Source organism: Mus caroli, unplaced genomic scaffold, assembly GCF_978045245.1.
Source record: "Mus caroli unplaced genomic scaffold, Mus_caroli_1 scaffold_17, whole genome shotgun sequence".
NCBI lineage: Eukaryota > Metazoa > Chordata > Mammalia > Rodentia > Muridae > Mus > Mus caroli.
Genome location: NW_028227272.1, coordinates 68,189,207 through 68,212,204, shown reverse-complemented (window position 1 = coordinate 68,212,204; position 22,998 = coordinate 68,189,207). Strand labels below are relative to the sequence as shown.

The 22,998-nt window shown below is 38.1% G+C and overlaps 1 long non-coding RNA gene across 1 annotated transcript in view; it reads right to left on the bottom strand.

Moving 5' to 3' along the window:
* Positions 1-4,405: 4,405 nt before the first annotated feature.
* The window catches only part of LOC147000667 (uncharacterized), a 55,998-nt gene continuing 37,405 nt past the window's right edge, over positions 4,406-22,998 (bottom strand). Inside the window, exons 3-4 of the long non-coding RNA XR_015045799.1 lie at positions 5,445-5,493; positions 4,406-4,648 (exon numbers count right to left, since the gene is read on the bottom strand). This is a non-coding gene — a long non-coding RNA (uncharacterized LOC147000667). The remainder of the gene's footprint in view (positions 4,649-5,444; positions 5,494-22,998) is intronic.

Below are 22,998 nucleotides of genomic sequence, written 5' to 3'. Positions count from 1 at the left end.
TCTCAATGGGGTGCTTCAATTTCATAAGTTAATACTGATTTTTTAAAAATGTTTATAATCTTGTATGTTTAGCAGGATTCCAGAATAATTATTCATTTTTCCAAATTTCACTATTTTCTGGCCTTAGTTCCTGGGTAACTGGGAAAGCCAGTTGGGGTGGTCACCTTCCCTCAACTTCATTGGGAAATGGCATCATAGATTCAATAGGCTATTTTGATCCTTAATTTCATTATGTTCACAATTAGCCACTTCCTGTTCTTTTACTTTGTCATTTGTCGCTCAAGCCTTTGTACTATCCTAGTTAACTTTGATTGTTGCACAGCTATTTGTTAAATCTTTTTGAGATGGAATAACGATTGTAATTGAAAGTAAGAAGGTTGTATATGTTGTTTATGGGATGGATCCCCCAGTGGGACACTCTCTGGATGGTCCTTCCTTCCATCTCAGCTCCGAACTTTGTCTCTGTAACTCCTTCCATGGGTATTTTGTTCCCCATTCTAAGAAGGAATGAAATATCCATACTTTGGTCTTCCTCCTTCTTGAGCTTCATGTGTTTTGCAAATTGTATCTTGGATATTCTAAGTTTCTGGGCTAATATCTGCTTATCAGTGAGAGCATATCATGTGTGTTCTTTTGTGATTGGGTTACCTCACTCAGGATGATATCCTCCAGATACATTCATTTGCCTAAGAATTTCATGAATCCATTGTCTTTAATAGATGAGTATTCCATTGTGTGAATATACCACATTTTCTCTATCCATTCCTCTGTTGAGGGACATCTGGGTTCTTTCAAGCTTCTGGCTATAATAAATAAGGCTACTATGAACATAGTAGAGCATGTGTCCTTACTACAAGTTAGAACATCTTCTAGGTATATGCCCAGGATAGGAATTGCTGGATCTAGACATGATCTTTTCTTAATATTGTCTGGTATCATCATACACAAAATAAAGTAGGGAAATATTTCTTGCTTACTCTTTAAGCAAAATCTTCATGGCTTCTTAGTTCTTTCTCAGCTCATCCTTGATTCTAAAAAAGGACTCTATGTACCAGCTGAAGGAAAGCCAAATAAATCAAATATCAGGGAAGGATACTTTTCAGAATAATTGGATATTATAATAGGCCACCAGTATTGAATGTGTTTTATGAGTTTCTGTGATAGTTTCGAGATCCTGCTTGAGACGAAATGAAAAGTTCAGTTTGCCATCGCTGTAATTCCCTTCTTCATCCCCGAGCAAAAATTGTCATTTAAAGCTGCTTATACACTTAATTGTTTTCTTTGAATAAAAAAAAAAACAGTGTGGCAAAAGAAAGAAAGCTGCAAAAACTAGTTGGAGACAGTTTTTCATGCATTAGGGGACATTTGCTAGAATTCAATTGTTGCATCAAAACATTGTTAACGAAACCCAAAAAGTCAAAGAGAGCCTAGCTCACTGCCCCTGTCACAGTGCTCCAGTACCCTGGTAGTTCTGGGCAGCTGTTAAGTAGCCCAGTTGTGAGGCCTTTACTGAGCCTGGGGCCTTCATTAGATGAATCTTCTTGCATAACAGTGTGTTACTCAGTTAGAAACTCCATCTAATTATAATGAGGTTCTGGTGGCCAAGTCATGCTGAGAAAAAGTTTTCCCTCACTCTATCTCCTCATAAGTCAACAAAATAATCAAAGCCTCAACTGGCCTAATCTTACATTTTTCCTGAATAAACCCTTTATCACTGAACCTGGTCAGATACTCGGATACAGACTGATACCCAGTGTTACTTGGTGTTGGGAATTTCTTCATTAGTGAATATGGGCCATTTAGCGTGTGTATATATATACAAAAGCTTAAATATATTTATATATATATAAATAGTTATATATTAGTTATATTTATATATATATAGTTGTATATAATAAATATATACAATTAAAGTCAAACACCAAATTATGTGAGTCTCTCTCTCTCTCTCTCTCAGTTTTAGAAAGTGACCCTGCTTTGATGTTTTTCTCCAAAGTTTATACAATTTTGTGAATTATCTTAAGATATATAAATATTTATTTTAAGTTTGAAAAGTCCATCACCATCATTATCTTCCCCATTAAGTACACCAAATCTAATAAAAACAATCTCCATGTAAATTCAATATAGCTCATCATAAACTGTCAACATGAGACTATCTGGCACTGTATTTCTCCCAACTAGACAAAATTTAACTAAGCTCTGATTATATAGAAAGAAAGAAAAGGTAACTAAAACTACCTGCTCCAAAGATTAATATACCACTGTATGCCTACTTTAAATTCTAGAGATTTGTGACCTAGAACTGGAAAGGAAAGTTTAAGGTCATACAGTAACAGTGGACATTATCCCACACACTACCATAGCAAAGCTAGAGCTTTTATTTTAAATGCATTTGCTATTTGCACTATCGCTACCTTTTGTCTTTTGTTCAGTCTTATAAAGAATATATGGGTTGTGTATTTCTGGGTCACCATTTTATTTATTGATACAAACATGCATTTTACCCAATTTATTATTCTTTTTAACAACACAATGCCCTTATTTATTTATTTGTTCTTTATTTTTAAAATATTTTTATTAAATGTTTTATTTATTTACATTTAAAATGTGATTCCCTTTCCTAGTTTCCCCTGCCCCCTTCCACTGCTCCCCAACCCACCCACTCCCATTCCCAGTCCTGGCATTCCCCTATACTGTGGCATAGAACTTTCACATAGAACTTTCATTTTTCCAAATTTCACTATTTTCTGGCCTTAGTTCCTGGGTTCCCATTGATAACTGACTAGGCCATCCTCTGCTCCATATATAGCTATAACCACAAGTTCCACCATGTGTTTTCTTTGATTGGTGGTATAGTTCCAAGGAGCTCTGGGGGTACTGGTTAGTTCATATTAATGTTCTCCCTATGGGGTTTCAGTCCCCTTCAGCTCCTTGGGTACTTTCTCTATCTCCTTGATTGGGGACCAAAAAGCAACCAACATATTGGGAAAAGATCTTTACCAATCCTAAATCTGATAGGGGGCTAATATCCAATATATATAAAGAACTCAGGAAGTTGGACTCCAGAAAACCAAACAACCCTATTAAAAAATGGGGTAGAGAGCTAAACAAAAAATTCTCAACTGAGGAATACCAAACGGTTGAGAAGCATCAGAAAAAGTGTTCAACATTCTTAATCATCAGGGAAATGCAAACCAAAACAACCCTGAGATTCCAACTGACACCAGTCAGAATGGCTAAGATCCAAAATTCAAGTGACAGCAGATGCTGGCGAGGATGGGGAGAAAGAGGAACACTCCTTCATTGTTGGTGGGATTGAAAGCTGGTACAACCACTGTGGAAACCAGTCTGGCGGTTCCTCAGACAGTTGGACATAGTACTACCAGAACAACCAGCAATTCCTCTCCTGGGCATATACCCAGAATATGCTCCAACATGTAATAAGGACACATGTTCCACTATGTTCATAGCAGCCTTATTTATAATAACCAGAAGCTGGAAAGAACCCAGATATCCCTCAACAGAGGAATGGATACACAAAACGCGATACATTTACCCAATCGAGTACTACTCAGCAATTAAAAACAATGACTTTATGAAATTCTTAGAGGATATCATCCTGAGTGAGGAAACCCTATCACAAAAGAACACACAAGATATGCACTCACTGATAAGTGGATATTAGCCCAGAAGCTCAGAATCCTTCTTAGAAGGGGGAACAAAATACCCATGGAAGGAGTTACAGAAAAAAAATTTCGGAGCAGAGACTGAATGAACAACCATTCAGAGATTGCCCCACTTGGGGATCCATTCCATAAACAACCACCAAACCCAGACACTATGGCAGATGCCACCAACAGCCTGCTGACAGAAGCCTGATATAGCTATCTCCGGTGAGGCTCTGACCTGGCAAATACAGAAGTGGAGGCTCACAGTCATCCATTGTTCTTTACTTTTAAGAAATATTTAATGTATAGCCATCTCTATTCCAGGAAGTTTAATAGCAGCACTCTGGAGGAAGAAAGCATGATTCAAAGCATTTCCTGTTAGTTTTGAATTATTGTTGCTGAAATCACTAGATTAGATTTTTTTTAAAAAAATCATATATGCGTGTGTCAAATGGTTCTGTTCTTCACAACCAAAAGATTCCCATTCATTTTCTTGTATTAGACATCACATCACCTTAAAACGGTTATTTTAAATTTTCAGTCATTTTCTTACTCTTGAGAAGGAACCAAATTTGAGAAGCAACTTAAATTTGACAATGAAAAACATGTTATTAGCTAGAGGCCACCAAGTGTAACCCCTGCTCATAGCATAGAGATGATACTCATTTGCTTAAGCTTTAAAACAGCAATTTGGACCTGAGGTTATTATATAGATTTATTTTTTTTTTGGCCTTCAATTTTACTCTTAGAAGTCACAGAGGGCTTGAAAAGGCATCTCTGCCCAGATGCTCTGTGTCTGACAAGGGAGTTGAGAACCTTAAAAGCTCCCTTCAACGTTCTCCCGTTTATTTCCCAGCACAAGTAACAATTAGGAGAATGACATCTGCTTCCATCTATTGCTTCATTGTTCCGGAATTGTGCTGGACAGAGATGATAATGTCCTCCTTATTACCTCTTTATGGGACATGTGTCTGAGCCTGGAAGAAAACAAGGAAAAATACGATAAAGGCATCTTTCTGGTGCTTGCAGAATTTGAAAGACCCAGTAATGTTCACAACTGATTAGGGCTGCAGGCAACTAGGAATGCTGTGTCCTCTGTGATACCAAAGGAGAAAACATAAGAGATGTGGATAATAATTAAAAAAAAAAAACAAACAAACAAAAGAGTAGACATGCTGTCAGGGCAGAATGCTTTAATACACCAGTAGTGACTGCATGTGTTTGACATACATGCTGACAGTCTGAAAGGCTTTTTACATTCCGTGCATTTTCATTAAAACCGCGCATGTAAAACTAGACATTCTATTACCAGACCATAAAACCAATATATTTTTGATGTTTCTTGAAACAAGATTTTCACAAGATTTGTAACTGTAAGAATGTAACCTTGGGAAAGGTTCTAGGAAGCTAATCAAACATTGATTTAAAAACTGTGTTGGAGGAAAAGTTAACTTTAAAAGCTTTTTTGTTTGGTTGTTTTTATTTTGTCTCAAAACAATATTACTCAATAGGAATAAAATCACCAAGTTTGCATGATGCTAGCTAACAATTAGTTTTATTCTTGATATCAACTGTATTTTAATAATAATCACAATAATAATCACATATAATAATGTCAGTATAGAGAAGAAAACTAATACTTCCAAATCAAATTTTAAGTAGAGAGAGAATTAAAACTGTCAGTTACAAAATAAACTAAATAAATCTAGTTAGATTCTGGGTATGTGATTTTTGGCTCATCTCCCTGCAGAATCCTCTTTAATTTAGATTTACCTTGCTTTCTTCTTCCTTTTGTCTCCTCTGCATCATAACAACCCCTTTTCTGGGCAATAAACAAAAGGGATATATTTTAACTAATGAAATTATCTGTAGATTTAATTAACAAACATTGATATATACAAACAAAATTTTAGATTAACTTTGCTCATAATAAATACTCTACTTCAGTCAATTTGCTTCACTGAAGTTTAACTTTAAAATGAAATGAAAGCCACATACAGAATAAAAGTTAAAACTACAGATGATACCAAGAACCCATTGTCTAATATTTTGCCAATTGAAACTAATTACATAGTATTTTATATTTATTATGAATATATGATATAGTAATGTATTTATATATGCATTAATCTATAGCCACAAATTTTAGATGACATCACTCTGTTTGGTTACTATGACTTAAACAGCACGTTGCTTTCTCCTATATGCCTCAAAGTATTAACTTTCTCTGAATTATTAATAAATACCAGCAATTATTGCTATTTGGGACTGACCAAAGCATGCATAGTATTGAGAGTAACTAAAGTTATGCCAATTAGAGAAAAAACAAAACAAAACAAAAAACAAACCCTATAATCTGATTACAAAAGAAAAGAAAAGTAAGTAAGAAAAAAAAAAAAAAGAATTGAACCAGCACCATTTGTTGAAAATATTGTCTTTTTTTCCACTGGATGGTTTTAGCTTCTTTGTCAAAGATCAAGTGACCATACGTGTGTAGGCTCATTTCTGGGTCCTCAACTCTATTCCACTGATCTTCCTGCTTGTCACAGTACCAATGCCACACAGTATTTATCACTATTGCTTTGTAGTACACCTTGAGGTCACAGATAGTGATTCACCCAAATGTTCTTTTACTGTTGAGAATATTGTTCACTATCCTGGGTATTCTGTTATTCTAAATGAATTATAATTGTTCTTTCTAACAATATGAAGAATTAAGTTAGAATTTTGATGGGAATTGCACTGAATCTGTAGACTGCTTTTGGCAAGATGGCCATTTTTACTGTATTAATCCTGCCAATCCATGAGCATGGAAGATCTTTCCATCTTCTGAAGTCCTCTTGAATTTCTTTCTTCAAAACTTGAAGTTCCTGTCATACAGATCTTTTACTTGTTTGGTTAGAGTCACACCAAGATATTTTATATCATTTGTGACTATTCTGAAGGGTGTTATTTCCCTAATTTCTTTCTCAGCCCATTTATCCTTTGAGTATAGGAAGGCTATGGGGACTGAACCACCAATCAAAGTGTATAAATGGAGGGACCCATGACTCTAGTCACATACATGGCAGAGGATGTCCTTGTTGAACATCAGTGGGAGAAGCTGCCATTGGTCCTGTGAAGTCTTGATATCTCAGTGTAGGGCAATGCCAGGACAGGTGGGTATGGGTAGGTGGGAAAAGGACCCTCATAGAGGCAGGGGAAGGGGATGGGATAGGGGGATTTCTGAGGGGCGACCTGGAGAAGGAATAACATTTGAAATGTAAATAAAGAAAATATACAATAAAAACCAAACAAAACACAAAAAGAAAAAAAAGAAAAGAATTAGAAAACTAATGAAGTCTGCCAATGCAAATGCTATGTCTGATGAAACATACAGAGCAGTGTATGCAGAAACAGGAGGCTAACAAGTGACTACAGAAAAGATGTACAAATCTCCATGCCAAATACTCATCTAAGCATTTAGAATATCATGATGAAGACAAAATATAATTTCCTTTTTAAAACATAGTACTCTAATACAAGTCTACATTTTGGTGGATTCACTTACAATTTTTAACTTTTGAAATACTCATGTTATTTGATTGTTAGCTCTCTCCAGTTCTGGACATTTGCAAAGACTAAGCATTGAAATGGAAGAGCAAAGATAGCGTGTATTTCACAGGCTTTTGGCTTTCATTTAAGTGTAGAATGGTATATTATGAGACCCATCCCACACTACAGCCCCAGCCTTCAATTGCGGCAGGATCAAAGCTTTCATTCTCCTACATAATTATAATTTTATTTTTAAATATATATATATATACATATATGTATATATATATACTCAGAACAGATTTTAAGCTCCTTTTGATCAATAAATTTTCAAATGCATTGAATCTATTCTACTTTAATTTTTTTTAAAGTATCCTCTGATAATTTTATCTATTTTTAAAACCAACATTGTCAGAGATTATAAAACCAAAAATATGGTTGAATGCTACAGAATTAGAAAAATATTGGAAAGCTTTGCTACTCAAAAATATAATATAGCAGCCTAGCATGCATAAGTAAGCTCATAATCTCTTGTGGTTCCAGCAACTTATGTTTGGTTATTTCTATAGGCATCATAGCATGGACTAGCGCGAGAATTCAGACAAGCTGAAGTGCCTTCCTCCATACCAGGATATGGCCTTTAAGTAGGCATTAGACAACTAATGAACATAAACATTTTAAACTATGAACAACTGAGCAGAGAATAAACTGTACTCCCAGAAAAACAAGTTCTCTCTCTCTCTCTCTCTCTCTCTCTCTCTCTCTCTCTCTCTCTCTCTCTCTCTCTCTCTCTCTCCTTCTCCTTTCCTGGGGAAACTTTGGAAAGTATTTTACTGGGATAACACTCTACAGCATACTTTTGCATTTTTCAATAAGATTTGAGGCAAAAAGAAGAAAAGAGAAGGGTAAATTCATAGGAAGAAGATGTAGTATAACTCTTATCCATTTCAGGAAAGTCTACTTACAGTACTGGTGTTATGAAAATTGCTACATTTCTACAATCCAGAGAACCTTAACATTTTTTCACTTTTTGAATTTGAATATCATGGCTTAATTATTTTTTCTAGATTTCTCTCATGCGCTGTTTGTCTTGGTCTTTGGAACACTGTTTAGGGGAAGCCATGGGATGAAGAAAGGACTGGCATACATCCATTAAGCTGAGGTTAAGCAAGGTTGGCTACCAACATAAGCTAAAATTTCAGTGTGTTTATTTGGTGCAGTATGGGGGTTAGGTATGAGCTAATCCCATTAGGAGATCACTTTAAGTCAGTACTTGAAGTCAGGGTAGTTTCAATTGCTAGCTTAGCACATATTGACCACTTGCTCATAAATGCTCTTAATCAGACCTCCAAGGAATGCCATGCCAGGCCATTTCTCTTGAGCCTTGTCCATATATGCAATGGCTTTGCCAAGTTTCCCTGGCTATAAGACCTTAGAGATCCTTTCCCATAACAATAGTACACATTCACTTGGTGCTGCCTATAACTTTACTTTCTTATTTCTTAGATGTACAAGATGGATCTTCCAGCCTACTTTGCTGCATTGCTAAACAGAAAACTGAAAAGATAAAAAGAAGATTATAAGCACAGTGTACTGCAACAGAAAAGGATGTTTTGCAACATAAAAAAGATTAAAGTTTCAAGCTCTTCAGGGATTCTTTTGCTCTATTATCTAGAGAGAGTGTCATCACAAGCTTCTTGCACTTCAAAGATATGATGACATAATTGGACCGTGGCCAGGCTATTATTGTTGTAAGTCCAAACACCCAGAAAGTTAGCACTCAATTAATTCCCAAATATATTTATTCTCATTCTTTGGAGCTCTTATCATCATACATATGCGTTGATAATCTGTGTAACATATTAAACTCTGTCTAAATCTCAGGGCTGTAGACCATCCAGGATAGTTGAATAGAGCCTGTTGGTACTACAGATTGTTAGAGAAATAGGCTCCAATACAGAGGGGTGTCATTAATATAAACAGATATGGAAGATTGTCATAAGAAGACTTGATGAAAAGGCAGTGGCCCCAGGACAGAAATACTGCAGGTGTTTCTCCTGACCAGAGTCATGGATATTTTTACCAGACATCTCATAAATACAGTCCTTGGTTTATTTCACAATCTTAGGCCTCATCATACTTGAAATTGATGTCTTCACTCACCCAAATTGGCAGTCCCACACTTCCAGGGAAAATATAAACATACGTCCACATGCACATTAGCCCAGGGGCCAAGACATTTTCCCATCATGACCTCTTCCCATTAGCGTCTTAGACTTTATTCCTCTGTTCTTTGGAAACCACTACTTTTCTGTGGCATTAAGATTTTCTTCTATCACCACTGTTTAGAAGATCAGTGGTGATAGAGCATTCTGTTCATTTTGGTTTTTTTTAAAGATTTATTTATTTATTATATGTAAGTACACTGTAGCTGTCTTCAGACACTCCAGAAGAGGGTGCCAGGTCTCGTTACGGATGGTTGTGAGCCACCATGTGGTTGCTGGGATTTGAACTCCGGACCTTCGGAAGAGCAGTCGGGTGCTCTTACCCACTGAGCCATCTCACCAGCCCTCATTTTGTTTTTCTAATTGTTGTTGAAGACATCTATAAAATTTTTCCATAATAAACTGTCTTTCTGAGTTTTAGGAGATGCCAACATTTGGGAAGAGTTTATGTTGAGCATAAATATTTTAAAATTTTCTTTTTTTTTATTTCTTTTTTTATTAGGTATTTTCTTCATTACATTTCAAATGTTATCCCAAAAGTCCCCCATACCCTCCTCCCCCACTCCCCTACACACCACTCCCACTTCTTGGCCCTGGAGTTCCCCTGTACTGAGGCATATAATGTTTGCAAGACCAATGGGCCTCTCTTTCCACTGATGGCCCACTAGGCCATCTTCTGATACATATGCAGCTAGAGACACAAGCTCCAGGGGGTACTGGTTAGTTCATATTGCTTTTATAATTTATTTTTAGTGAACCATTATAAGAACTTCTAAGGGCTTCTTCAGTAGTCTTGTTTGCATTTTCAAATGTCAATTGATTTTTAAGCACCTTTTCTGTTTTGGGATTATCTGTAAGAAGTTTTGTAGCTTGTATAAAATCCAGGCCACAGAGTCTGTGTTCAATTCCTCTAGGATCTGGAAAATCTCAGTTAAATCTTATTTGTTCATTTGTTTTTCTTTATTAGCAGGAAATCTACTAGGTTATTTAAGTAAAGTTGTTCAAAAGCAATATGGACAGCCATTTACAATTGTCTAGAATTTTCCCTTTGACTAAGTACCTCTCTCAAGTCTTATTTTAAAAGCCAAGGACACCAATCCATCCACAAAACTTCCAACCCAAAAATTGTCCTGTCTATGAGAAAAGGATGGATAAAAATGGAGCAGAGACTAAGGAAATGGGAAAACAATAACTGGCCCAACTTAAGACCCATCCCATGGCAAGTACTGGTGCTATTAATGATACTAGGTTATATTTACAGACAGTAGCCTACCATAACTGTCCTCTGAGAGCCTCTGAGTCACCCAGCAGGTAACTGAAACAGTTGCAGAGACCTACAGCCAAACATTGGGCTGAGCTTAAGAAGTCATATGACTGAGGGCCCATGAAGGGGGTAGGAACTCAACAGTAAGATGAACAGAGTCAACTAACCTGGAACCTTGGGGGCTCTCAGAGACTGAACAATGAACCAAAGAGTAGATACAGGCTGGAAATAACCCTTCCCCCATATATGTTTCAAATATGCATCTCAGTCTTCATGCAGGTTCCCTAACAACTGGACCAGGACTGTCCCTAAGGATGTTGCCTGACTATGGAATCCTTTTACCTAACTAGGCTTGTCTGGCCTCAGTGGAAGAGCATGTGCCTATCCCTACAAAGGGTGGATCCCCCCCTGGGTATACTTCCTTCCTGGTTCCTCAATTCTTTGTAGGATTAGGTGCATCCTTTCCCACTGAGGCCAGACAAGGCATCCCTGTTGTGGAACAGATTCTATAGACAGGCTACAGCTTTAGAGACTACTCCCACTCCAGTTGTTGGGGAACCTCCAGGGAGAATAAGCTTCACATTTGCTACATATGTGCTGGGTGCCTGGGTCCAGTCAGTGTTTGCTCTTTGGTTTAATCCTTACTTTTACCTTTACTGCAGTTCTCTTTGGAGCATTACCTCATCTGACTGGCTGTGTGTTTCCAGTAGTTTCTAGTCCAATTTCAGTTCCTGGTTTATGAACCACTTATTGTGATCCTTGAGCTTGTGTCCAATGAACCTTGATTAGGGGTGGAGAGGGAATGATGAAATGACAGGAATCCAGACACAGGTACATGTACACCAAAGCTAAAATCAGGTGGGTCCTGCATTTGCTCCCGCCTGTGACCTCGGCTTGTTTATTATGAATGACTCAAGGTTATTACTTAACTAGACTCTACTAAAGTGCTCTCTAGGTGAGCAATCTCAGGTCATAAATACTGAGGAAGAAAAAGATGCAGTTGATAGTCTTAGCATGTGCCAATCAGTCATTCATAAACAGTCATATCATGGCCAGAAATGAAGGCTTTTTCATCACTCTTGAGCCTGGCCAATATGAATAATGACTCTGTCAATCTCCCATGGATCTGAGGCCAAGAAGACCTTGACATGGGCATTTCCAAGTCTCAGGACTCGACTCATCATGCCTTCTTCCACTCCCTACGAATTAGTTAAATTTTTACTGTAATGTAAACTGAATGAGCTATAAGCTACTTGGATGCATTCTATTCTCTCCACTTCTTTCATTAAAGTAACCAAAATAAGTTAAACAATGACATCTATATGTCTCTTTCACTTTTTATTAAACATTCTGGCCTAATTGTTAAATAGCCAATTCATAATCCAGATTGCCATAAATACTAATTTCTCAAAACACATTGAAATGGTCTTGGCTTTTATACCACCCTAGGAGTGGGTAGATGGTAACATAGAGACATCCTTCTGCAAGATTCTCTTCACACTGACAGATGTTTGCTTCATGGGCATGCCTCCATTTCATTTACAGCTGTGAGATGCTGCTTGTAGACAGTGGTAACAGCAAGAGTGTCTCAGAAATATGGAAAGAACATCATTATGGAGCAATTATTTTTTGTTTTTGTTTTAATTTTTTATTGGTTATTTTGTTTACTTACATTTCGAATGTTATCCCCTTTCCTGATTTCCCCTCTCAGAAATCTCCGGTCCCATCCCCCTTCCTCCTGCTTCTATGAGTGTGTTCTTCTACCCACCTGCCCACTCCTGCCCCACCCCCATAGCATTCTCCTATGGTGGGGCATCAAGCCTTCACAGGAACAAGGGTCTCCCCTCCCATTGATGCCAGACAAAGCCATCCTCTGCTAAATATGCTGCTGGAGCCATGGGTCCCTCCATGTGTATTCTTTGGTTGATAGTTTTGTCCCTGGGAGCTCTGGTTGGTGGATTTTCTTCCTACGGGGTTGCAAACCCTTTCAGCTCCTTCAATCCTTTCCCTACCTCCTCCACTGTGGTCCCTATTCTCAGACCATGATTGGCTGTAAGCATCTGCTTCTGAATGAGTAAGGCTCTGGCAGAGCCTCTCAGGGGACAACTGTAACAGGCTCCTGTCACCAAGCACTTCTTGGCATCAGCAACAGAGTCATGATTTGGGTGCTGTATATGTGATAGATCCCCAGGTGGGGCAGTCTCTGGATGGCCTTTCCTTCGGTCTCCACTCTTTGTCCCTGTATTTCATTTAGACAGGACCAAATCTGGGTTAAGTCATTTTAGCATTTTTTTTGTTTTTTTTACATTTTTTAATTGGGTATTTATTTCATTTACATTTCCAATGGATCCTGTGAAGGCTTAATGCCCCAGCATAGGAGAATGCTATGGCGGTAGGTCAGGAGTAGGCAGGTGGGTAGAAGAACACCCTCATAGAAGCAGGAGGAAGGGGGATGGGACCGGAGGTTTCTGAGGGGGGAAATCAGGAAAGGGGATAACATTCGAAACATAAGTAAACAAAATAACCAATAAAAATTAAAACAAAAACAGAAATAATTGCTCCATAATGATGTTCTTTCCATATTTCTGAGACACTCTTGCTGTTACCACTGTCCCCAAAACCCTCCACCACCCACTCCCCCACCCACCCACTCCCACTTCTTGGCCCTGTAGTTCCCCTGTACTGAGGCATATAAAGTTTGCACGACTAATGGGCCTCTCTTTCCACTGATGGACAACTAGGCCATTTTCTGATTCATACGCAGCTAGAGACACGACCTCCAAGGGGGGACTGCTTAATTCATATTGTTGTTCCACCTATAGGATTGCAGATCCCTTTAGCTTGGGTACTTTCTCTATCTAGCCCCTCCATTGGGGGCCCTGTGGTCCATCTGATAGCTGACTGTGAGCATCCACTTCAGTGTTTGCTAGGCCCTGGCATAGTCTCACAAGACATAGCTATATCTGGGTCCTTTCAGCAAAATCTTGCTAGAGTATGCAATGGTGTCACCTTTTGGAAGCTGATTATGGGATGGATCCCTGGATATGGCAGTCTCTAGATGGTCCATCCTTTCATCACGGCTCCAGACTTTGTCTATGTAACACCTTCCATGGCTGCTTTGTTCCCAATTCTAAGAAAGGGAAAAGTGTCCACACTTTGGACTTCATTCTTCTTGAGTTCCATGCGTTTAGCAAATTGTATCTTATATCTTGGATATCCTAAGTTTCTGGGCTAAAATCCACTTATCAGTGAATACATATTGTGTGAGTTCCTTTATGATTGGGTTATCTCACTCAGGATGATGCCCTCCAGGTCCATCCAATTGCCTAGGAATTTCATAAATTCATTCTTTTTAATAGCTGAGTAGTACTCCATTGTGTAAATGTACCACATTTTCTGTATCCATTCCTCTGTTGAGGGGCACCTGGGTTCTTTCCAGCTTCTGGCTATTATAAATAAGGCTGCTATGAACATAGTGGAGCATGTCTTCTTATTACCGGTTGGAACATCTTCTGGATATATGCCCAGGAGAGGTATTGCTGGATCCTCCGGTAGTACTATGTCCAATTTTCTGAGGAAACGCCAGACTGACTTCCAGAGTGGTTGTACAAGCTTACAATCCCACCAACAATGGAGGAGTGTTCCTCTTTCTCCACATCCTCGCCAGCATCTGCTGTCACCTGAATTTTTGATCTTAGCCATTCCACCTCTGTGTGAGGTGGAATCTCAGACTTGTTTTGATTTGTATTTCCCTGATGATTAAGGATGTTGAACATTTTTTCCGGTGCTTCTCAGCCAATCAGTATTCCTCAGGTGAGAATTCTTTGTTCAGCTCTGAGCCCCAATTTTTAATGGGGTTATTTGATATTCTGGAGTCCACCTTCTTGAGTTCTTTATATATATATATTGGATATTATTCCCCTATCTGATTTAGAATAGGTAAAGATCCTTTCCCAATCTGTTGGTGGCCTATTTGTCTTATTGACGATGTCTTTTGCCTTGCAGAAGCTTTGCAACTTTATGAGGGCCCATTTATAGATTCTCAATCTTACAGCACAAGCCATTGCTGTTCTATTCAGGAATTTTTCCCCTGTACCCATATCTTCAAGGCTTTTCCCTACTTTCTCCTCTATAAGTTTCAGTGTCTCTAGTTTTATGTGGAGTTCCTTAATCCACTTAGATTTGACCTCAGTACAAGGAGATAGGGATGGATCGATTCGCATTCTTCTACATGAAAACTGCCAGTTGTGCCAGCACCATTTGTTGAAAATGCTGTCTTTCTTCCACTGGATGGTTTTAGCTCCCTTGTCAAAGATCAAGTGACCATAGGTGTGTGGGTTCATCTCTGGGTCTTCAATTCTATTCCATTGGTCTACTTGTCTATCACTATACCAGTACCATGCAGTTTTTATCACAATTGCTCTGTAGTAGAGCTTTAGGTCAGGCATGGTGATTCCACCAGAGGTTCTTTTATCTATGAGAAGAGTTTTTGCTATCCTAGGTTTTTTGTTATTCCAGATGAATCTGCCGATTGCCCTTTCTAATTCGTTGAAGAATTGATTTGGAATTTTGATGGGGATTTCATTGAATATGTAGATTGCTTTTGGCAAGAAAGCCATTTTTTACTATATTGATCCTGTCAATCCATGAGCATGGGAGGTCTTTGCATCTTCTGACATCTTTAATTTCTTTTCAGAGACTTGAAGTTCTTATCCTACAGATCTTTCACTGCCTTAGTTAGAGTCACACCAAGGTACTTTATATTATTTGTGACTATTGAGAAAGGAGTTGTTTCCCTAACTTCTTTCTCATCCTGTTTATCCTTTGTATACAGAAAGGCCATTGACTTGTTTGAGTTAATTTTATATCCAAATACTTCTTTGAAACTGTTTATCAAGTTTAGGAGTTCTGTGGTGGAATTTTTAGGGTCACTTATATATACTATCCTATCATCTTCAAAAAGTGATATTTTGACTTCTTCCTTTCCAATTTGTATCCCCTTGATCTCCTTTTGTTGTCGAATTGCTCTGGCTAGGACTTCAAGTACAATGTTGAATAGGTAGGGAGAGAGTGGGCAGCCTTGTCTAGTCCCTGATTTTAGTGGGATTGCTTCCAGCTTCTCACCATTTACTTTGATGTTAGCTACTGGTTTGCTGTAGATTGCTTTTATCATGTTTAGGTATGGGCCTTGAATTCCTGATCTTTCCAAGACTATCATGAATGGGTTTTGGATTTTGTCAAATGCTTTCTTTGCATCTAACAAGATGATCATGTGGTTTTTGTCTATGAGTTTCTTTATATACTGGATTACGTTGATGGATTTCCGTATATTGAACCATCATCCCTGGGATGAAACCTACTTGGTCAGGATGGATGATTGTTTTGATGTATTCTTGGATCATTAGCAAGAACTTTATTGAGGATTTTTGCATCTATATTCATAAGGGAAATTGGTCTGAAGTGTTCTATCTTTGTTGGGTCTTTTTGTGGTTTAGGTATCAGAGTAATTGTGGCTTCATAGAATGAGTTGGGTAGAGTATCTTCTGTTTCTATTTTGTGGAATAGTTTGTGAAGAACTGGGATTAGACCTTCTTTGAAGGTCTGATAAAACTCTGCATTAAATCCATCTGGTCCTGTCTTTTTTTTGGTTGGGAGATTATTAATGACTGCTTCTATTTCTTTAGGGGATATAGGACTGCTTAGATCATTAACCTGATCTTGATTTAACTTTAGTACCTGGTATCTGTCTAGAAACATGTCCATTTCATCGAGGTACTCCTTTTTTTTTTTTTTTTTTTTTTTTTTGAATATAGCCTTTTGTAGAAGGATCTGATGGTGTTTTGGATTTCTTCAGGATCTGTTGTTATGTCTCCCTTTTCATTTCTGATTTTGTTAATTAGGATGCTTTCCCTATGCCCTCTAGTGAGTCTAGTTAAGGGTTTATCTATCTTGTTGATTTTCTCAAAGAACCAGCTCCTCATTTGGTTGATTCTTAGAATAGTTCTTCTGGTTTCCATTTGGTTGATTTTGCCCCTGAGTTTGATTATTTCCTGCTGTCTACTCTTCTTCTGTGAATTTGCTTCCTTTTGTTCTAGAGCTTTTAGGTGTGTTGTCAAGCTGCTAATGTGTGCTCTCTCTAGTTTCTTTTTGGAGGCACTCGAGCTATGAGTTTTCCTTTTAGAAATGCTTTCATTGTGTCCCATAAGTTTGGGTATGTTGTGGCTTCATTTTCATTAAACTCCAAAAAGTCCTTAATTTCTTTCTTTATTCCTTCCTTGACCAAAGTATCATTGAGAAGAGTGTTATTCAGTTTCCACGTGAATATTGGCTTTCTATTATTTATTTTGTTATTGAAGATCAGCCTTAGTCCATGGAGATCTGATAGGATGCATGTGACAATTTCAATATTTTTGTATATGTTGAGGCTTGTTTTGTGACCAATTATGTGGTCAATTTTGGAAAAGATACCATGAGGTGCTGAGAAGAAGGTATATCCTTTTTTTTTAGGATAAAATGTTTTGTAGATATCTGTTAGATACATTTGTTTCATAACTTCTGTTAGTTTCACTATGTCCCTGTTTAGTTTCTGTTTCCATGATCTGTTCATTGATGAAAGTGGTGTGTTGAAGTCTCCCACTATTTGTGTGAGGTGCAATGTGTGCTTTGAGCTTTACTCAAGTTTCCTTAATGAATGTGGCTGCCCTTGTATTAGGAGCATAGATATTCAGGATTGATAGTTCCTCTTGGAGGATTTTACCTTTGATGAGTATGAAGTGCCCCTCCTTGTCTTTTTTGATGACTTTGGGTTGGAAGTCGATTTTATTAGATATTAGAATGGCTACTCCAGATTGTTTCTTCAGAACATTTGCTTGGAAAATTGTTTTCCAGCCTTTCATTCTGAGGTAGTGTCTATCTTTTTCTCTGAGATGAGTTTCCTGTAAGCAGCAGAAGGCTGGGTCCTGTTTGTGTTGCCAGTCTGTTTGTTAGTCTATGAATTTTTATTGGGGAGTTGAGTCCATTGATACTAAGAGATATTCAGGAAAATTAATTATTGCTTCCTATTATTTTTGTTGTTAAAGTTGGCATTCTGTTCTTATGGCTGCCTTGTTTTAGCTTTGTTGAGGGATTACCTTCTTGCTTTTTCTAGGACATTGTTTCTGTCCTTGTATTGTTTTTTTTCTGTTATTATCCTTTGAAGGGCAGGATTTGTGGAAAGATAATGTGTGAACTTGGTTCTGTAGTGGAATACTTTTGTTTCTCTATCTAAGGTATTTGAAAATTTGGCTGGGTATAGTAGCCTGGGCTGGCATTTGTGTTCTCTTAGTGTCTGTATAACATCTGTCCAGGCTCTTCTGGCTTTCATAGTCTCTAGTGCAAATCTGGTGTAATTCTGATAGGCTTTCCTCTCCTTACTGCTTTTTTTTTTTTTAACACATTACATTTATTTTTTATTTCCATTCTCGGAGACATACCTTACATTTTATCACTTTCCGTTTTTTTTTTAATTTTTAATATTTTTATTACATATTTTCCTCAATTACATTTCCAATGCTATCCCAAAAGTCCCCCATAGCGCCCCCCACTTCCCTACCCACCCATTCCCATTCTTTTGGCCCTGGCATTCACCTATATTGGAGCATATAAAGTTTGCAAGTCCAATGGGCCTCTCTTTCCATTGATGGCCAACTAGGTCATCTTTCGATACATATGCAGCTAGAGACAAGAGCTCCGGGGTTCTGGTTAGTACATCATGTTGTTCCAACAATAGGGTTGCAGATCCCTTTAGCTCCTTGGGTACTTTCTCTAGCTTCTCCATTGGGAGCCCTGTGATACATCCAATAGCTGACTGTGAACATCCACTCCTGTGTTTGCTAGGCCCCGGCATCATCTCACAAGAGACAGCTATATTTGGGTCCTTTCAGCAAAATCTTGCTAGTGTATGCAATGGTGTCAGCTTTTAGAAGCTGATTATGGGATGGATCCCTGGATACAGCAATCTCTAAATGGTCCATCCTTTCAACACAGCTACGAACTTTGTCTCTGTAACTCCTTCCCTGGGTGTTTTGTTCCCAATTCCAAGAAGGTGCACAGTGTCCACACTTTGGTCTTCATTCTTCTTGAGTTTCATGCGTTTAGCAAATTGTATCTTATATCTTGGGTATCCTAAGTTTTGGGCTAATATCCACTTATCAGTGAATACATATTATGTGAGTTCTTTTGTGATTGTGTTACTTCACTCAAGATGATGCCCTCCAGGTCCATCCATTTGGCTAGGAATTTCACAAATTCATTCTTTTTAATAGCTGAGTAGTACTCCATTGTGTAAATGTACCATAATTTCTGTATCCATTCCTCTGTTGAGGGACATCTGGGTTCTTTCCAGCTTCTGGCTATTATAAATAGGGCTGCTATGAACATAGTGGAGCATGTGTCCTTTTTACCGGTTGGGACATCTTCTGGATATATGCCCAGGAGAGGTATTGCTGGATCCTCCGGTAGTACTATGTCCAATTTTCTGAGGAACCGCCAGACTGATTTCCAGAGTGGTTGTACAAGCTTGCAATCCCACCAACAATGGAGGAGTGTTCCTCTTTCTCCACATCCTAGCCAGCATCTGCTGTCACCTGAATTTTTGATCTTAGCCATTCTGACTGGTGTGAGGTGGAATCTCAGGGTTGTTTTGATTTGCATTTCCCTGATGATTAAGGATGTTGAACATTTTTTCAGGTGTTTCTCTGCCATTTGGTATTCCTCAGGTGAGAATTCTTTGTTCAGTTCTGAGCCCCATTTTTTAATGGGGTTATTTGACTTTCTGGAGTCCACCTTCTTGAGTTCTTTATATATATTGGATATTAGTCCCTTATCTGATTTAGGATAGGTGAAGATCCTTTCCCAATCTGTTGGTGGTTTTTTTGTCTTATTGATGGTGTCTTTAGCCTTGCAGAAGCTTTGTAGTTTCATGAGGTCCCACTTGTCTATTCTAGATCTTACAGCACAAGCCATTACTGTTTTATTCAGGAATTTTTAACCTGTGCCCATATCTTCAAGGCTTTTCCCCACTTTCTCCTCTATAAGTTTCAGTGTCTCTGGTTTTATGTGAAGTTCCTTGATCCACTTAGACTTGACCTTAGTACAAGGAGATAGGGATGGATCAATTCGCATTCTTCTACATGTTAACAACCAGTTGTGCCAGCACCATTTGTTGAAAATGCTGTCTTTCTTCCACTGGATGTTTTTAGCTCCCTTGTCGAAGATCAAGTGACCATAGGTGTGTGGGTTCATTTCTGGGTCTTCAATTCTATTCCATTGGTCTATTTGTCTGTCACTATACCAGTACCATGCAGTTTTTATCACAATTGCTCTGTAGTAGAGCTTTAGGTCCGGCATGGTGATTCCACCAGAGGTTCTTTTATCCTTGAGAAGAGTTTTTGCTATCCTAGGTTTTTTGTTATTCCAGATGAATTTGCAGATTGCACTTTCTAATTCGTTGAAGAATTGAGTTTGAATTTTGATGGGGATTGCATTGAATCTGTAGATTGCTTTTGGCAAGATAGCCATTTTTACAATGTTGATCCTGCCAATCCATGAGCATGGGAGATCTTTCCAGCTTCTGAGATCTTCTATAATTTCTTTCTTCAGAGACTTGAAGTTTTTATTATACATATCTTTCACTTCCTTAGTTAGAGTCACGCCAAGATATTTAATATTATTTGTGACTATTGAGAAGGGTGTTGTTTCCCTAATTTCTTTCTCAGCCTGTTTATTCTTTGTGTAGAGAAAGGCCATTGATTTGTTTGAGTTAATTTTATATCCAGCTACTTCACAGAAGCTGTTTATCAGGCTTAGGAGTTCTCTGGTGTAATTTTTAGGGTCACTTATATATATTATCATATCATCTGCAAAGAGTGATATTTTGACTTCATCTTTTCCAATTTGTATCCCTTTGATCTCCTTTTGTTGTCGAATTGCTCTGGCTAGGACTTCAAGTACAATGTTGAATAGGTATGGAGAAAGTGGACAGCCTTGTCTAGTCCCTGATTTTAGAGGGATTGCTTCAAGCTTCTGACCATTTACTTTGATGTTGGCTACTGGTTTGCTGTAGATTGCTTTTATCATGTTTAGGTATGGGCCTTGAATTCCTGATCTTTCCAAGACTTTTATCATGAATGGGTGTTGGATCTTGTCAAATGCTTTCTCCGCATCTAACGAGATGACCATGTGGTTTTTGTCTTTGAGTTTGTTTATATACTGGATTACGTTGATGGATTTCCGTATATTGAACCATCCCTGCATCCCTGGGATGAAACCTACTTGGTCAGGATGGATGATTGTTTTGATGTGTTCTTGGATTCCGTTAGCCAGAACTTTATTGAGGATTTTTGCATCAATATTCATAAGGGATATTGGTCTGAAGTTTTCTATCTTTGTTGGGTCTTTTTGTGGTTTAGGTATCAGAGTAATTGTGGCTTCATAGAATGAGTTGGGTAGAGTACCTTCTGTTTCTATTTTGTGGAATAGTTTGTGAAGAACTGGGATTAGATCTTCTTTGAAGGTCTGATAGAACTCTGCACTAATCCCATCTGGTCCTGGGCTTTTTTTAGTTGGGAGACTATTAATGACTGCTTCTATTTCTTTGGGGGATATAGGGCTGTTTAGATCATTAACCTGATCTTGATTCAACTTTGGTACCTGGTATCTGTCTAGGAACTTCTCCATTTCATCCAGGTTCTCCAGTTTTGTTGAGTATAGCCTTTGGTAGAAGGATCTGATGGTGTTTTGGATGTCTTCAGGATCTGATGTTATGTCTCCTTTTTCATTTCTAATTTTGTTAATTAGGATGCTTTCCCTGTGCCCTCTAGTGAGTCTGGCTAAGGGTTTATCTATCTTGTTGATTTTCTCAAAGAACCAGGCCTTGATTGGTTGATTCTTTGAATAGTTTTTCTTGTTTCCACTTGGTTGATTTCACCCCTGAGTTTGATTATTTCCTGCCCTCTACTCCTCTTGGGTGAATTTGCTTCCTTTTGTTCTAGTGCTTTTAGGTGTGTTGTCAAGCTGCTAATGTGTGCTCTCTCTAGTTTCCTTTTGGAGGCACTCAGAGCTATGAGTTTTCCTCTTAGAAATGCTTTCATTGTGTCCCATAAGTTTGGGTATGTTGTGGCTTCATTTTCATTGAACTGTAAAATGTCCTTAATTTCTTTCTTTATTCCTTCCTTGACCAAGGTATCATTGAGAAGAGTGTTGTTCAGTTTCCACGTGAAGGTTGGCTTTCTATTATTTATTTTGTTATTGAAGATCAGCTTTTGTCCATGGTGATCTGATAGGATGCATGGGACAATTTCAATATTTTTGTATCTGTTGAGGCCTGTTTTGTGACCAATTATGTGGTCAATTTTGGAGAAGGTGCCATGAGTGCTGAGAAGAAGGTATATCCTTTTGTTTTAGGATAGAATGTTCTGTAGATATCTGCCAGATCCATTTGATTCATAATTTCTCTTAGTTTCTCTGTGTCCCTGTTTAGTTTCTGTTTCCATGATCTGTCCATTGGTGAAAGTGGTGTGTTGAAGTCTCCCACTATTATTGTATGAGGTGCAATGTGTGCTTTGAGATTTACTAAAGTTTCTTTAATGAATGTGGCTGCCTTTGTATTTGGAGCATAGATATTCAGGATTGATAGTTCCTCTTGGAGGATTTTACCTTTGATGAGTATGAAGTGTCCCTCCCTGTCTTTTTTAATGACTTTGGGTTGGAAGTCAATCTTATCAGATATTAGAATGGCTACTCCAGCTTGTTTCTTCATACCATTTGCTTGGAAAATTGTTTTCCAGCCTTTCATTCTGAGGTAGTGTCTATCTTTTTCTCTGAGATGAGTTTCCTGTAAGCAGCAAAATGTTGGGTCTTGTTTGTGTAGCCAGTTTGTTAGTCTATGTCTTTTTATCGGGGAGTTGAGTCCATTGATATTAGGAGATATTAAGGAAAAGTAATTGTTGTTTCCTGTTATTTTTGTTGTTAAAGTTGGCATTCTGTTCTTGTGGCTGTCTTCTTTTAGGTTTGTTGAGGGATTACCTTCTTGTTGTTTCTAGGGCGTGGTTCCTGTCCTTGTATTGGTTTTTTTCTGTTATTATCCTTTGAAGGGCTGGATTCATGGAGAGATAATGTGTGAATTTGGTTTTGTCGTGGAATACTTTGGTTTCTCCGTCTATGTTAATTGAGAGTTTTGCTGGGTATAGTAGCCTGGGCTGGAATTTGTGTTCTTTTAGTGTCTGTATAACATCCGTCCAGGATCTTCTGGCTTTCATAGTCTCTG